Source organism: Phyllostomus discolor, chromosome 5 (genome assembly GCF_004126475.2).
Source record: "Phyllostomus discolor isolate MPI-MPIP mPhyDis1 chromosome 5, mPhyDis1.pri.v3, whole genome shotgun sequence".
NCBI lineage: Eukaryota > Metazoa > Chordata > Mammalia > Chiroptera > Phyllostomidae > Phyllostomus > Phyllostomus discolor.
The window spans coordinates 55,997,102-56,011,876 of record NC_040907.2 but is presented as its reverse complement, the minus strand read 5'-3'; the positions used below and the strand labels follow the sequence as shown (position 1 = coordinate 56,011,876).

Below are 14,775 nucleotides of genomic sequence, written 5' to 3'. Positions count from 1 at the left end.
TCTGCACAGTAAAGAAAACAATCATCAAAATGAAAAGACAAGTTACTGAATGAGAAAATATTTTTTTATAAATCATACATTCAACAAAAGGTTAATATCCAAAATATGTAAAAATCTTATACAACTCAAAAACAAACAACCCAATTAAAAAAATGGGCAAAGGTTCTGAACATTTTTTTCAGGGAAGACATATGGATGGCCAACAGGTACGTGAAAAGATGCTTAACATCACTAATTATTAGAAAAATGCAAATCAAAACTACAATTCGGTGTCGTCTCATGCATGTCAGAATGGCTATTATCAAAAAGCCAAGAAAAAAGTGATGGAGAAGATGTGGAGAAAAGAGAATCTTCATACACTGTTGATGGAAATGTAAATTGGTGTAGCTGTTATGGAAACAGTATGGAAATTTCTCAAAAAATTAAAAATAGAACAATCATGTTATTCAGCTATTCCACTTCTGGGTATTTACCTGAAGAATATGAAAACACTATGTTGAAAAGATATCTGCACCTCATGTTCATTGCAGCATTATTTACAATAGTCAGGTTATGGACACAACCTAAGTGTCTATCATTGGATAAATAGATAAAGAAATTGTGATACATATATTATATGATATATGTATGATGTGTATGACACATATATGCATGATATGTGATATATTATATAATTATATTATATCATGTTATAGATCACAATATAATTGTAATTATATTATATATATACTATATAGCATATGATATATTATGTTATATATCATAGATATCATTCAGCCAATAAAAAAGAATTAAATCTTGCCATTTGCAATAACATGGATGGGCCTCCAGGGCATTATGTTAAATGAAATAAATCAGGCAGAGAAAGACAAATATTATATGATCTCAGTTATATATGGAATCTAAAACAAAAACAAAAACCAAACTCATAGATATAGAGAACAGGTTGGTACTAGTCAGAGGTGGGGGTTTGGGGGTGGGCAAAATAAGTGAAGAAGTCAATTATATGCTAAAGCATGGTAACTAGACTTTTAGGAGTAATCACTTTGTAGTGTATACAGAAATCATAAGGTTGTAAGACTCAAAGTTATATAATGTTATATACTAATTTTACCCTCAGTTAAAAATTTTGAAAAAGCCCCAACACAGAAGGACACAAAGAGATTTGTGGAGGTAATGGATCTGTCTATTACCATGATTGTGCTGATGGTACCATGGGTGTATGCTTATGCCCAAATCGATCACATCGTATATATAGTACATATATGCAGTTTTTCTATATCAGTTACACCTCAATGAGGTTGTAAAAAAATAAGAAAATGGAGGAGAAATAAAAAGAATTGCTTTTCCTTTATGTGCTTTCATTGTTCCTGGGATATACAAATAAGTGTTTTTCTGCTGTGACTTCCTATATTACTTGGATCCCAAATCCTCAAATAAAATTATGTATGTACTTTCCTGCCTCTGTTCTCAAAACTCCTTTGTTGTCTCTTGTGTTAATTCTACATATGTAGATTCTGTGATTTGTTCTTACACTACACAGCATTTTGTAGTTTTCAAAGTTCTTTCACACAGATTTTGATAACGTATGACCCTAAAGGTAACAAGGTAGGTAATATAATGTTGAAGTTATATAGTGTAGAAGTTATTTAGTAAATTTCTATATGTGATGTTCTAATATTAGGAATGAAAAATGTTATCAGCAGGTCTTTTTCTCCTATCTTGAGAAAAAAGTAGAAGCCAAACCTTTATGGGCTATCAGAAGTCAGGTAGTGTTATTCTAACTCAAAATGTACCATGACTCAAAATCATGTTTTACTGCTTGATATGATCAATTATATTTTCATTCATAAGCCTTGTCTACTTAGTTAGGATAAAGCAATTAGGCCTGAGAGAAATCACCTTTCAGAAACAATTTTTGAGATAAGCCAGCCAATGAAGGATAAGCACTCCATTTTTGATACCATAGCCTATGGGGTGAGCAGCCACTGAGCACTGCTTCCGCTTGGATGGACAGGAGCCACACAAAGGGAAAAAGTCCAACATTGTCACACTTGCCTTGAGACCCTGTGCAACTTCCTTTCTCCAAGAGAAGGTATATACAGCAAAATTCACAGCAGAACCATGGCCCAGGAAGAACTATTGGTTTTGCCTCCCCGAAGATGCATTTACACTGGGAGAAACACTCCCAGATCCTAAGAGTGTTACACTCAGGAGTTAGGGCTGAATGGGCCAAAGGTGTTGCAGGTGGATTTGGTGCCATTTTTGTCTTTGGTCCATTCACTCAACATTCATACTTCTCTTTAAGAGTTCTATGTTAAAGAAGGCTTAACAGTTAACAATGTGAGTGAGCTTGGGAGAAGGGGAGTATTGTTGAGGTTAGTCCATTAAAAGCATTCCTCAACAGCCTCCTGTTCCGAAGAAGCTGAGACCCAGGAAAGCTGGTGACTGGATCCCACGTGCTCCACCTCCTCTGCTCCTACAGGGAAGGGGGATCCTTGTCGTCTCTGAGACTGGTACCTCCTCAAGGACCTTGCTACGAAATCACCCCCTCTCCTCCTGCACCATTCCCATCTACATGTAAACATACCTTAATCTCAGCCTCTGAATTGTTTAAAACCTCATTGATATCCTCATCATTTTCCAACAACTACCCTATTTCTTTGCTTACTTTCACATAAAACTCATCAAAAGAGTTGTCTATCAGCAACGACTCCAGTTTCTTCCATGCTCTCCTCCCCTTTCCCCACACCAACTGGAATTGTATCTGCACTGCTTTGTGAAACAGCTTTTGATCCAAGTTTCCAAAAACTTATATGCTGCTCCCCCACTGGAGAATTATTCTTTTTCTCACCTGGTTCTCCTTCAGCAGCTCTGAGCACATCTACCCCCTTTCCTTTTTGAAATACTTTCTTCTGCTGTTTTCATCATACCAGACTCTCCTTGTTTGCCTTCTGTTTCTGTGATGTCTCTCGCCTCCTCTTCTGCTCAGTCTTTAATAGATAGAGTCTGAAGGCTAGATTGCCCCCAGGATGCATTTTCTCTATTGCATTCTCCTAGGTAATTTCATCTAGTCCCATAGTTTTAAAGAGCACAAACATGCTGTTAACTCCTAACTGTATATCTCTGACCCTGATCACTCTATCCTGCTTCAGACTCCTTTACTCAATTTGTATGCCACCAAATCTGCTCTTGTCTCCCTATCTTCTCATCTGTAAGAAGGGCTCTAGTCTCTTCATCTCCACTGCATCACTTTATTCAAGCCACTGTTCTTCAAAATAGCCACTTAACTTGCTTTTATGCTTTAGCTATTGCCCTAAACACAGTTAAGCTTTCTTTAACATAAGTCATCCTCCACAGAGGAATCTGTTTAAAACAACTTCTATTCCTGAAATCAAGCAGTGCACTAAGCAGAAAACAAACTGCTATTTAAATTTTCAAAGCACAGATACTGATGATTCAATAGTACTTTTCTTCCTATCGTCTCACTTTATTTAATGTACTAATTTAGTCAGTTTTAGTTTATTTAGTACATCACAAGAGCAAATATTATATTGGCCTAGTGGTCAGCGTGCTATTTTGGATATTGGCTGTGATGACCTCAGTCTTTTGATTCCAAATTTTGATTCTTTTATTTTGACCCAATTTAAACCTGAGCATATTTTGATGGTTTCTAAATACCAACATATAAATCAGATTTATACCACCAACAACAAATTTGAGTCAATATAGTGTTTTGGGGGAAAGGGGATAATAAATTCTATTAACTTGATTCCTTTTTTTTATAGCAGTGTTAAACTGTTGATAGTTTTGCCCTTTTTATTCTACTAAATTTATTTTACTCAGAATACAACATTTTCTGTGTCAGTTTTAAAACAAAGATTTGATTCATTGATTTTGTTTTGTCTATCTAAAGATTCATTAATTTCATTGAATATTTTTGTGGTCATTATTTTTGCCCACCTCAGTGTTCTCATATCTAATTTTGCTGAACAATATTATTATTTTACCAATTTTTGGTCAATAAATTACTAACATGAGAATTTTTAGCTATTGTCAACTCTATTGTCTATAAATGATTTCTCTAAAAGCTTAATTTTTTCTAAGGTTATTTTTTGCAGTTCTTAGGGTTACTAACAATATGTGTTTTTCAGTCTGTTTTTTCTTATTGCAAAGAGGAAAAAAATACTTCATACGTGTGTGTGTGTGTGTGTGTGTGTGTGTGTGTATCAGCATATCTCTATCATTGTTAGATTTATTTTGCCATATAATTTGTAGCTAATCTAATTTTACTTTGGGTCAAATTGTATTTTGTGTTAAATGTCCTCAGGGTCAAAATGCCAGGATTAAAATATTCTGCTCTAATTTTAATTGCTGCTTATTTTTCTCTTCATCATGATATCAATGTTAATTAAAGCTGTAGCAGTTCAAAATTATTGGGAAAACAGGTTTGACTCCAAAGAAAAATTCCAAAAAGCTTAGAAACATTTTTGGGCAGAAAATGTAAATTTAAGGAGAAAAACAGTTTTTTTGTTGTTCAGGCAAACCCCATTATATAAAGTTGACTTCTGATTCCCTAGGAAAGACCTCTTTTCTTACCTCGGAGTTCTTACCTCCCCTGGCAATCCAAGCCAGCTCCCTCTCTCTCTCAAGCAGTGTCAGTGACTACCTATTGGCATGAAACATCACAATCAAATATTCCACCATGTTAAATAAGACATATTTTGCATTTTGGTAGCTTGGTGTAAGTGACTGAAAGAAATGTGTATATCTTTCAGTACTGATTCTTGAAGTGGTTTGGACTTTGCCTGACTGACTACTCTTTAAAATTAGTCAAAACAGATAAATTTGGCTCTCTGGACTGGAGTTGATTTTATTTCCCATTTTATTTTATTTATTATTATTTTTGAGAATCAGGAAGGCTAAATGTTATGCACCATAGAAAGCTATCTGGTTCTGTAGATGTGTTGTGACAATTACAACAACAATAATAAAATAGTTATTTATATGACATTATCTGTTGGGAACAATTCTAATTGCTTTAAATATACTAATTTACTTGATCTCTCCAACAACTCTTTGAGGTTGGTTCCATTTTCCCATTTTGTAGATGAGAAAACTGAAGCACAGAGTGGTTAACTAACTTGAACAAGTACAGTAAAGATCTGACACAATTGCATAATTTTCTATTTTTAAAAAGACTGTATTTTGTTTATAATCAAAAGCCAATTTTTGATTCCCCACCTTAGGAAATGGGGTGACCCTAATTTTCCACTTATATACCCTTGCTGTGCATCAACAGATAGAGAATGAAGTTTGAAGTATTTGATGAAAATGTATTCGGCCCCTCAGCGTGTTCGGTGGCTACCAAGTCCAACAGGAAACCTGAAGTGCTTTCTCCACATCAGACTGAGACTCACTCCTCTTTCCTCATATGCTTCTGAGTTTAGTTCTTTCCTTTGGTGCGTGCATGTTATTTCACGTAACCAATAAAACGTCATATTATTGTTTGTTAGGATAAGCTGCACTCAGCTGAGATTTATTAAATGCTAGGTTTTCTATTACTTGAACAGGGGAAATTACATTTCCCTCCTCATTCTTGCTTTTCTCTGTCTGACAGCACTGATTTTTCTCACTAGCCTACCCTATTCCCACTCTGACCTTATACTGAAGCTTCTCTGTTGGGTGGTGCTCAACTTCCTGTTTAATCTCTGCGGGAAACCAAGATACACCTTCAAATTTTGGTCAAATGTTCTTAGTACAGCCTGTCTATAATAATCTCTGCTAGAGTTGCTCTGGTTTCTGCTTCAGAAATTTTATTACTTCTGCCCCCTGTTTGTAGCCTATGACGCCTTCTCTGAAGTTCCCTGGTGGTTCTTCACTCTCTCCATTTGGCATCAGAGCAGTCTGGGTAGGCTGTGCCCTGCAGTCTCTGGCAGTGGTAGGCCTTTTTTATTCAATGGGCATGTATGCAGGACCAATCACATGTCAGCTGTTTAGGGCTTGAAGGAACCATGGGGATCACCTTCAATCACCTCAACTTATACTTAAAGCTCAGAAGGGTTAAAGGATCTGCCCAGGTCACTCAGTTTGTCAGTGCTGGGCCTGGATTAGACCAAGATCTTAGAATTGGTGCTCCATCAATATCATGCCTTGTTAAACTTTTGAAGTTTTGGTCATACCCAGGCATTTATAATATTCTTTAATTTACCCTAAAAGTTTCAAATGTTAACAAGTGCCCCTTAGCCTTTATAACCTGAGAACAAGGATACCTTGTGCAAACTGGACCCAGATTCCTGCCTTATGTTTCCAATCAGAAATTCATGACACATGTTTGAGTACTAACAAGAGTCTCCATCTGTTTGCCTCTTTCTACTTCTGTAGCTACATGTTTATATTGCATCACAGTTTAGTTTGCCCCCATAGGGTAAGGAGGGAGCAGAACACTTCAGCACAAGGGCAAGAGGTCAGGAATATTTAATCTAAACAAACTGCATGGAAGAGGTCCCCATTAGGTGTATATGCACACATACTTGGCCGTTTCCTCAATAGAAAGCCATGCTTGGGAATATTCTGATCAATATGCTACCAGAGCCTCTGTTGGTTCCAGTATTTGGAGAGATAAAAGAAATTACAAACGAGTGGAATTGTTTTAAGTAAAAGAAATTCTGATAAATCATTAAAGTGATATTCTTCTTTCTACAATAGTTATTTCAGATGTGGAGAGGTATATGTTAATGGTGTATGACTACAAAGAGCCCAGAAATTCCTTCTTTCCTCCTGGAACTAAAGAAAGGTCTACAATGTTAATTTTAGGAGGCTGACATTCTTTGCTAGATTACCAGGCATGGCCCGAAGCCAGGGTGTGGAACACTGAGGAATATAATTTTTCTATTCTTTGAAGGAAGCTCTTCATTTAATCAGAATCACCCTTAATGGAAAAAAGAACCTAAACTCTTCAACTTTATTTTTAAATATAGATAAATAGTATCTTGGCAGCTCAGAGCCCACTGAGAAAGTGGCTTGTTTACATGGGAAACTACAACTGGGGCTTGAGAGTGTGGCCTGGAAGCAGTAACATGGCGAAGCAGTACGAAACCCAAAGCCTGGTAGTTAGTTAACTTGGTTCACTTTTGTTATTCGTTCTTCTGGTGAAGTTTTACTTTTCCTCTCTTTACAAACTTAGCTAACTTCTTCAGTTACTGAGAAGGAAAACTATTTGATTTTTATATTGATGAAACAACAGGACTACATTTAATTGGAAATGTCAAAAAAGAATGAATAAATTCTGATTTTTATTTTAAATAATTATGTGCAAAATTATTATTATGAAATTAAAAATCAATCTCTACTTGGAGACTGATTTAAATTGTTTTCAAAAATGAAAATAATAATATCCCTTCAAAATAGAAAGTTCTCCTATGGCAGATTCTCTCTCTGACTCACTGTGATCATCTCAGTTTGATTCACTGCATTGAAAAGAACTCTTGCACACTAGTGTTTTCTTCTCTTAATCTCAGGAGCCCCTAAAAATTTTAATTATCTTTAAAATTCAGAATACAAAATGAACATTATTTTAAATATTTCTAATTTCATACTTAGCAGAGCATTTGCTTTAAATCAAAGTATGTAAGTATGTTAGGAAAGAATGAGTCACTTGTGCTATCTTTGGATGTATTCCATAAAACCGTAAGAATAAGAGAGATGTATGCCTGCAGGGAAAATTTTTATTGGACTGTAGTTTAGTATTGTAGACAAATTTTAATGTGTATTTGACTAGTTCATGTGTTAATGTTCCATAAAAAAGCCTCTGTGTTTTCAAATAGGTTGTGGTAGAGTGTATAAACACACAGAATATTCTCATATTTGCATATGCCTCAGGAAGCAGAATTCCCTTTGACAATAATAGGCATTTCTTGGAAAATACATTTTCAGGATACTGGTGTTTGATTTTAAGCATTCAAAATACCAATTTGTTTTGCATTTGTGGGTATGCACATGTGTGTGCAAAGGGGAAACCAAAGTAGATTTTTTTATGGTATCAAGGTTCTCAGTCTCTACAAACATATCTTTCAGGAAAACTGAGTTGATGCCATCTAAGTCAGAGCCCCATTCGGATCTACAGAACAAATAATTACCCAAATCAGTGATCATGATAAGGATCTCGTCCTAAGTGGTCAGATGGTCTTATTAAGTGTGATACTTAGCAGGGAGCATTTCTTTGTGATTGATTTCTCTGTTGAATAATTCTAGTTAAAGCAAAATTTCTTGATGATATTGGCATTTTACTCCAATACCTGCCTTAGAGATGTAATCCAGCCAAAGTAAATATTGACCAAAAAATTGTGAGTTATTTGTTAAACTTTTATAAACCTAGCTAAATGCTCTTTTGCAAAGTTACAAACCAGTGTATTCTTTAAGCATAAGAAATATAATATAGGAATGTACTGCCAAAACTTGGCTATTTATATAATGCACCCAAACTTAGTCTTAAATACACAAAGGATAGCATTAGTACCACCGTTGCTAACAGTAATTTCAATATACCAGATATGACCTGCATGCTTGTCAAACTTCTACAATTCATAACAATTTCCCTTATGCTTTGCATATTAACTACATCTTGAGTTACCTAATTTCAAGTACTGTTTTCTTAAAGTATCTGCTAGAGAAACTTGACTGCTCAAACTCTTATTTGTTTTCTGTTCCACTTTTTGTATGTTGTTAAGTACTTAAACTATGAATCAGGTATGGTTCCTAATATGAAATATAGTAGCTTATGGAGTAATAATATTTCCTAAGAAATAGGACAGAATTTTTTTAAGTGACATTGAAGAAGCACAGGACAGAGAAAGATTAGTGCAAAAGCCATATTAAATTTTTTGGCAAGTTGTTTTTCCAAACTTGTGCAGTTCTGGCATGGGTTTTCTGGAAGCAATGTGTGACATATTAATAATTGAATCATGCTTATTGGCTCTACTGATGAGATTTGAGAACAAGGTTAAATTCAAGTTAGTAAGAAAGTTAAAACTAGCCGATCTGAACAAGTCTTTAACTGTGACCATATTTACCTATATTTCTCTAGTGTGATTCACCATTTCCTTGACCCACTGAATTTCTCCATCCTAAGTTTTCCTCTCTTCACATGCTAGGCCCAGTTTCTACCCATCTTCCAAAGTCTAGCTAAAAGGCCACCTTTTTAATTTGAAGGTTTTCCCAGTTTGTTCAGCTGAATGTGAACTTGTCTTCTTACATTTCCCAAGGACTTTGTTATGCCTCCCCTGAGCATCCTTGAGTTCCTTCTGTTACAGTATTTGCGCATTCCCACTCCTACACTGCTATTTCCATCACGACAGGAGTTGTTTTTTACTCATCTTTGTGCTCTTGCTGGTGTCTCACAGTGTAAGTGCTCAGTGAAATGTAATCAGTTCTATTCAATACTCAGAAAACTGTTTGGAGGTTGAAGTTAACTTAAAGAGAAGTCTTTGGTCAGGGCATGTTTGTATTTTAAGGGCTCTCTGTCGGTGAACAGTGTCACAGGTTGCCTGAGCCTCTTGAGTTCCAGAGCTTTCAGAGATGAGATATGTGAATGCACTTTTGGTCATTTTAGAAGCTGGAAAGGCACCAGAGGCTGAAGCCAAGGCAGGAAGAGGTAAAGCTGATCCGCTGATCCTTTACTTCCTCACAGTTCTCACTAGCAAAATAAAAGAAGTGAGCTGCAGCCACATGGGGGTCAGTGAGCTGGTGAGAATAGGGAAGGAAAAGGGAACACTTTTATTGAGAACCTATGATGTGTCAAGTATTTCACATATGTTATTTAACATAATACATTCTCACATTTATGGAAATATTTCATGAATTTTATAAATGATTTTATATATTTTATGTTATGGTCTCATTTGATTTTCTAGCTCTGACATTGTGTATGGATTATATCCTTTATTTAACAAAAACTAAGAAATAAGAAGGTAAAATAATTTGTTTAAGGTTACATATTGAATTAATAAGTAGGATTCAAATATAAGCTTTCTATTCCGTTTTTAGCTCCCTTTCTACAACATATTTTATATGATATAAACCCAACAATATCACATTGAATGTAATATGCAGCATCCAGCACAAATAACACCCCTTCTTATTACAAAATTTTTTGTTACAAAGTCATAAGCATGTAATTCTGTAACATAACAATATCACACTCAAGCATACCCTGACATTTTAGGTGAAATGTTCAAATTAAAACTGTAAATTATTATTTATTACCCTACCAACCACACTCCAGCAGGCATTATTCCTGCCTGGACCCTGTATTATTTTATCATATCTGTAACATATTATTATATTCTATGTACAGTAATAGATATATAAATAACATTGGGTTGGCCAATAATAACATATAATATTAATATACATGTATTAATAATATATACATTGATAATATTGGGTTGGGCAAAAAGTTCATTTGGCTTTTTCCTCACCATGGTTCTAGTAGCACTTTAGCTTCGTTTGAAACAATTTTGTTACATTGTATTGTGATAGCTGTCATATCAGCGTGCATTAAAAAAAATTAAAATTGGTGAATTGTTGTGTGGGCATTTTAATATTGAAGATGGAAAGAAATAAGCAACATTTTGGAATATTATACTTTGTTATTTCAAGAAAGGTAAAAACACAACTGAAACACACAAAAAAATTGTGCAGGGTATGGAGAAGGTGCTATGACTGATCGAACATGTCAAAAGCAGTTTGGGAAGTTTCTTGGCACTATTGACATTTTGGTCAAATTATTCTTTGCTGTGCGGCTGTCTTATGCATTTGAAGATGTTTAGCAGCACCCTTGGCCTCTACCCACTAGAAGCCAATAGCGGGAGATAGCCAACATACTCAAAATATCCAGATCAATACAGTTATTGGTGAAAATGAAAAATGTGTCTTTTATTTTACAGAAAAAAACCTAAGCAGACTTTTTGGCCAGCTCAATAGACTGTAATAATACATGTCATTATTGTCAAGAACTTTTTATTTCTTCATGTGCATCAACGCTTTCTATTTTGTTGTGAAACTTTCATGAATTAGAATGTGAGTGGAAAAATTTTGTTCATTAAACACAGAATACCATGATTTAAAAGTTTTGATGAAATTGTATATTACTAAATAAATAAGCCCATCTTACTAACCTCTCATTTGTGGTTCTGATCACAGAGTGGGGAAATATGGACATCAAAAAATACACGTAAATTTCAGGAGGAATGGAGAAACGTTTGTCAGTCTTCTATTGATTTAATGTTGGCCTAAATGGAAGTGGATTCTCCTTGGATTGGTGCCATTGTGACATAGAAAAGACACCCAGAGCTCCTTTTTACTTGAGAATGTAGGGCTGCCTGTTAGATCTGAGTCAAAAACGAAGGCCTCAGAAATTCTGGAGAGTTTCTGAAGAAATGAGAAAACCTAAAAGGTTTTAGTTAAGAGCTCAAGAGTTAGTTTGTCCACTGGCTGATCAATTGATTTTGTAAGTTCTTCTAGCTACCTTCATTCAGGTATCCCATCAATCATGAAGCCTTGAGAATAATTGGTCAGGCTGTAACCTGAGTTATTTTCAGAAGCCTGAAGCTCTTGCCTGTGCACAGCTGTGCTGACCTTTCTGTAAAGCTGCTCCAGAGGATGCCTTCTCCTTCCTTGTGTGCTCACATAACACACAGAGCTAGCTCTGGACTCTTTTCCTCCTCTTATAAGGGCCCTCATACCATCACGGGGGGTCCCACCCTCATGACCTCATCTAAACCTAATTACCTCCAAAGATTTTACCTCCAAATACCATCACACTTGGAGTGAGGACTTCAATGTATGAATTTGAGGAGGACATAAATATTCAGTTCATAATATATTGCTTTATGTGTGCTTTTTCATCCCCCTGACTGTTCTATTTTTCTTCTTTTTCTTCCCTGATTTTGGATTAGCTAATTATTCTTATTCCAGTTTCCTTACTATAATATTTTTGAAATAATATATGCTGATCTATTCTTTTAAAATTGCAGCATGCATACTTATAAAAGTTTAAAATTCATTAATATTCTACCATTTCCTCCACAATCAAAAAACCTACACTGCTTCAACTCTTGGATTATATTTTGTTACTGTCATAATTTTCTCTGGTTTTATTTAACCCCACAAGACTTTATTATTGTTGCTGTATATAGCTGGTGATCATTCCCTTCCTATCTTTCTTCATTCTGTATTTCTTCTTTCATCAAAGACCTTCCACCTGGCTCACTTTTCTTCTCTCCAGAATATATACTTACTTAATATATTTTAATGAGACCCTGTCAGTGACATATTCTCTTTTTTGTTTTGTTTGCCTAAAATTGTCTTAATTTCACCTCTTTCTTGAACATATTGTCACTAAATATAGAATTTTACATTGGCAGTGTTTTTCTTTCACTGCTTCTCTCCCTCATCGTGATTCTCTCTTTCTGGAAATCTGATTTGCTATATTAAAACGTCTCACTCTATATCCAGTATGCTGCTATTATTTAATATTTTTTATTCTTAGTTTATCTGTGGTGTACTCCGAATAGTTTATATTGACTTGCTTTCCCGTTTGCCAGTTGCCTCTTTAGCTGTGTCTAATACAACGTCGTACTTACTAAGTTGCATGTTTCATTTATTGTGTTTTTCACTTCCAGATGAAATTTTCTTTATTTTTGAAGATTCTAGGTAATTTTTAATAATTCTTCACATTTATTTTTAAGTTTTCTTTTATTTTTGAAAAATAATAAGCATGGTTGCATAGTTGTTTTATCATCTGGGACTAATGATTTAAATATCTGAAGACTCTGAGAGTCTATTTTTGTCCATTGATTATCTAATTTTTTATACTGTCTTGTTTCCTTATGTAATTTGTTATTTGCAAGATGCACATTTTGTGGGGAAATTGTGTTTGATTATTTTTATAATATAGATCATTTCAACAGGAGTCTGTTGTTGTTTATCTGTCACTTTCCCAGGAGCACCTATGGACTGACTCCACTTTAGATTGCTTGTCATACACTGACAATTCAAATGAAGGTGTTTTCTTCCATCTTTCTGCTCAGTGTGAAGGTGGCCTTCTTAAGTGTGAAGTGGGTTCCATTCTGAGCTATAGTCCTTTGGAGTTTCAACTTTATGTAGGGAGGCTTCCTATTTTACTTCTGAGTAGCCTCTGGGCTGGGTCCTCTGTCTCCCTTGCTCCTTGATAATACTAAATTGCTAAATTTGCACCTTCAGTAGTACCTTCTTCTCTGAGTTCTTACTTTCACTTAGAATTTGACCTTGCACTTCTTTGCTGGTTTGTAAAATATTCAGTGATTTTAAGAAGATGTTCTTTAAGCTAGGTATCCAGAATTTTTAGTTGTTTTTGGAGAGAGAGAAAGAGAGAGAAAGAGAGATATGAACCTCTCACATTTTTGGAATTGGAATTAACAGGTAGACTTTTACTTATCTTCACAGTTTTATGTTATTACCATTATGGAAGACTATGAGGCAAACTCTTGTCTTGAGTGCTAAATTTCCCTTTCCTAGTCTTTCATTCACTCCTTTATATCTATGCAGAATATAAAGGAAATAAACCCAAAAGTTTTTTTTTACAATGAATTTACCATGTTCAGTATCTTTGTGAGAAATTCATTTTGTAGAAGAAAAAATTTATCAGCATTTTTCCCTCACATAGGCTAGCTCCATAGAATTTACAAGTTATTTTATCCTTGACTTGATCCAAGAAGACAGGACTCCTGGAGGAGCTGAGGTAAAACTTCAGGTATCCATTCCAAGAGATTATCTTGTTCTATAACAAGAACCCACTCAATCCCCACTTCCCACCCACAGTCCTAAAAAAGAAGAAAGAATCTCATTCTAGCTCTGGTTTTCTCTCTCTCCAAATTGACATAACTGTTTAGGGTGGGTCATGCCATAAGTTGTGTGTATGCCTGCTGTCTGTTATTCTCCCATTTCTCATTCTAAGTGACTACTCTGAACCACTGGTGAAAGGCTGTACCTGTAGTATAGATTCTAATAGTGTACTGTACCTGCAGTTTTTATTTGTTTGATCATGATGAGTTGTGGATAAAAATTATGCACTGAAATTGTTTTCTCTTCTACACTTCAGACCCATGAGTAGGGATTTTTTCCCAGTGATTATTACCATTCATCTTCTAGAGGTGTGGCAAAAGTCAGAGTGATAAGCAGTTTAATTTTGTTCTCATTAATAACCGGTGGGCAAATATGAGGAAGTAGGAAAGATGTTATCACTAGCTACCAAACTATTTTATGCACTTGTGATAAATTGACACATACCTGTTATTTTTCTTTGGTAGTATTTATTAAGTTCAACAAGAAGTCTTTTACTCAACTATAACTTTAAAAACATTTTGTTCCTTATGTATGTATTTATGTAATGGTCATTTTCAAAACTATCATTCTCCCCAACCTTTATTCATTTACTGTGCTGTTGCCTGAAATCTGCATATGGAAAAACAACATGAGTCACTTTTTTATATTTAAGGTGTGTAAATATGCTCTTCATTTTCTATGTCTGGTTGTGAAATCGTACTTATATTTTTTAGGGGTTGAGGGAATAGTGACTAGCATGACAATGAAATGCATAATCTATGAAACTGGAAAAAACAAGGAGTCTCTTCAATGTGATTAGAGTATGTCATGGGTCTTTTAGAATAAAGTATTAGAAAACTCACACTGATAACCTTCAAACTCAATTTGTGTTCTCGTTTGCTTCCAGACTCT

The 14,775-nt window shown here is 35.0% G+C and overlaps 1 protein-coding gene across 1 annotated transcript in view; it reads left to right on the top strand.

Moving 5' to 3' along the window:
- Positions 1–14,775, top strand: part of SLC44A5 (solute carrier family 44 member 5) — a 344,959-nt gene that overhangs the window by 187,361 nt on the left and 142,823 nt on the right.